We start from the raw sequence: 3,633 nt of genomic DNA on the forward strand, positions 1-3,633 counted from the left end.
GGAAGGATTCCGGTTTATAGAATGACTGGAGAACCTTACCTGCCATCATATGTAGTGCAGCCATTATGTGCGCGGAAGGTTGTGTTACGGTGTGGAGGTTTTTATGTAGTTGAGGTGTGGTATTCTCATAACACTTAGGAAAACGCTAAATGTGGAACAATATGAACACAATTTACAGCCCAGAGACGATAAACATGTTTATCAGTATGACAAAAAAGCAGCACTTGTGAAGCATTGCTTTGTGGACAATAACGTTCTTGAAGTGGACTGGCCTGCTTTGAGTCCCGACATGAATCCAGTGTAACAACTCTGCGGTAAGTTAGAACATCCGGCCGGCGCCAGACAGATTCATTGGAAATATCCACAAAGGTGGACTAATAGCAGGTGATTGTAATTAAAGTGTAGGTACTCAGAGAGGACCTGTGTGGTCTGTAATTATTGTACAGCAGCAAAACTTGTTGGATATGTTAAGTCATTAAAGTGGAACCGATTTACACTGGGAAAAAATTGGCCCCTATTTTGTCCATCAGGTGAAAATTTGGCGCTGTACAGAATCTCGTCGACGGCTCCAGTCTGGTATTGAACAAATTCTATAAGCGGCGATTAATAATAACATCAAAATTATGTCTTTCTCACTTGTATGTCCTACTCTGCCCACATCTCCTTCCTAAATAATTATATATCGAAACATTTCTATGTCTCCTTTGTTTCTTTCTAGAATTCACAGCGCTAGGTATGCACCTAGTGGGCAAAATCGGTTCTTTTTTTTCCAGTGTAAATCGGTCCTGCATTAACACATTAGAATAAATTCCAAATATTGTTGCCATAAGATAATTACAGCCCACTCTGAACCTCAGAGTAGCTGCATGTGGTACTTTAATACTCGCTGCCATCCGGGAACTTGTGTCAGACAGGATTTAGAGACGAAATGGAGAAGATCCAAAAAAGAGCAGCGCATTTCGTTACAGGTTTATGGGACAGGTCTAAGACCTAAGCGACTCAAGCCGCTTCTTGCAGTGCCAAGCTAGCAGGGGCTCCTGAAGCACCACATTTGTGAGATATCTATGCAGGACTTAGTACAATTAGTAATGGTTGCTTGGGGCGCCAAACTGAGACACCCATTAGGGGTACACAAGGGCAAGATTTGTATACGTGCGTGTTCCGGTTACTAGTGAAAACTGATACGGATGAAAGTGTACAAGGGAAAAGAGGGGAGGTGGGGAGAAGGTGGGGGCACTAAATGATAAGTCACTTGTGTGGAAAATATGTCCTCGAAACGGCCTCGCAGGTTCGCGTAGTAAGCACAGAAGTTTCACAGAAATGCTCACTCAATCCCAATGACGAGTGCTGCAAGAGTTGCGTTCTGCATCAATTCGTAGTTAACTGCTCGCGCAGTTTACGTTTCCAGAGGAGTAAACCAATATGTTGCTTCGTCACATATATATCCCCTGAAAAGACAAGGAAGGTAAAATCATAGAGAGTCGAGCTCACACAGAGGCTTACCAGCCACGGTTCTTCCCGCCAACCATTCGCGACTGGAACAACAAAAGGCGGAAGCGACACTAGTACACACAGTACCCTGCACCACAAACTGCAAGTGCCTTGTAGAGTATAGAAGTAGAAAACAAGCAAACTGAAGTGACGGATGAAAATACGTACCAAGGCTGGGATTCGAACCCGAGTCTCTAGCTCACTAGGCAGACGCGCTAACCACTACGCCACCCTGGCACAGTGGCTTTGCACAACTGCACGAACTGTGCCAGTACGACTCCCGCCTCATTACAAACTCCCAGGCTTCAGCCCATTTAGTATTCTCCCTACACTCGAACAGCATTGCAGAGGCTCACCATCTGTAGTGGACTAGCACCTCAGCATCGAAAGAAACGGAGGATCCATCCTAAAACGCAGGCAAAGATCCTTTAATCAAATGAAGGCTGAGGTGCTTATGGGAATTTGGACTCAGGAGAAAGGCACGCTAGGGTAGTCCATTCAGTTGTGCAGAGCCGCTTTGCCAGGCTGGAGTAATGGTTAGTGCATCTGCCCAATGAGCAAGAGATCCAAGTTCGCATCCCAGCCTTGGTACAAATTTCATTCGTCGCTTCAGCCTGCATACATGCATCATAGATGTTTGAGACTTAAAAAGGTCTCTGGAACCGTACAGATTCATTTGATCAGTGGTTGTTTCCCACAAAATGGTGGTGCTATCATGTTTCAAATGGCTCTAAGCACTATGGGACTTAACATCTGAGGTCATTAGTCCCCTAGATTTAGAACTACTTAAACCTAGCTAGGCGCTACAGTCTGGAACCGCGCGACCGCTACGGTCGCAGGTTCGAATCCTGCCTCGGGCATGGATGTGTGTGATGTCCTTAGGTTAGTTAGGTTTAAGCAGTTCTAAGTTCTAGGGGACTGATGACCTCAGAAGTTAAGTCCCATAGTGCTCAGAGCCATTTTTTAAGCCTAGCTAACCTAAGGACATCACACACATCCACGCCCGAGGCAAGATTCGAACCTGTGACCGTAGCAGCAGCGCGGTTCCGGACAGAAGCGCGTAGAACCACTCGACCACAGCGGCCGGCTTATGCTATCATAATTAAGGGGATAATGAGCTCGGACAGGCTATAAAATGTGATGGTTGCAGTGCTTATTCTGCCAAAAGTTTCAGAGGCTCAGAGAAACAAATACTTCAGAAGTGTCCGTACGCTTTCTTTGCTGCTTCATTTACGGTAGGAACGCACTTTTCAGATTATCCGGAAACCGATCAGCTCATGAACACGCCTGACCAAACACTTCCCCGTCGTTTTCGCTTCTGCATATGTCGCCGGTGTTCAGGCACCTGAACTGCAGCGTGCGTGCAGTGGTGACCTTGCATTCCGCAGGCAGGAAGGTCGCGGTTTCATTGCTACTGTACAGCTGTCGCGTTACAGCTGAGGTACTCCGCCGGCTCGGAGAGCACTTTTCGTGTTTTATGTTCCATCCGCTGAGATCTAGCTGCAGATTACGCACCATCTTTCTACCACAGCCTCTTTGTTTCTAGAGTCCAGTAGGGAGAAACATAATGATCTTAGACCTCCATTACTTCAGTAATGCACGCCATCCAACGAAATAATTTGCATAATTATTCAGATAGCTGCAATGTCTACTACGACGTAAGCTTCCGGTGCGGCGTTGTAGAAGCGCTGTGGTGCCGGTCTCCTCTTTTGAAAAGCACATACGTTCAAAAATTCAACGTAAATCCACATGTCCGTCCAGTATCTAAGGCAGAAGTAGTGTGTTATTAAGTGTCAAACCTGGAGAATAAAGTTCAGCTCTAGAAATAAACTCAAATCATAACGCTCACTCACATCTGCCTAGCGTGACATTATTCGCCCCAGAATATTAATAACGTGTAAGCAATTCGCAGTTACTGTATTTAAAGGCGCAGTTCTGATATAAATACTTGATCTCGAGTTGTCTGACTTATGTGTACTGCCATTCTTTGCGTGTCGTCATACATAGCGCAATAGCTGCTCGATGTATCGTAGCTACTAAAATTTCATTTCGTGTTCTTTGTTTCCATGCACCTCGTAATATACTTATTAGATGTCGATGTTAACAGTAAACAAGCATGACTTCAGAAGCTACATATTAATA

The 3,633-nt window shown here is 45.2% G+C and overlaps 1 non-coding gene across 1 annotated transcript; it reads right to left on the reverse strand.

Moving 5' to 3' along the window:
• Positions 1-1,656: 1,656 nt before the first annotated feature.
• Positions 1,657-1,728, reverse strand: Trnat-agu. The gene has a single exon. It is a non-coding gene; the product is annotated as a tRNA-Thr (tRNA).
• Positions 1,729-3,633: the final 1,905 nt, after the last annotated feature.

This window comes from Schistocerca americana, chromosome 6 (assembly GCF_021461395.2).
Source record: "Schistocerca americana isolate TAMUIC-IGC-003095 chromosome 6, iqSchAmer2.1, whole genome shotgun sequence".
In the NCBI taxonomy this organism is placed as follows: Eukaryota; Metazoa; Arthropoda; class Insecta; order Orthoptera; family Acrididae; genus Schistocerca; species Schistocerca americana.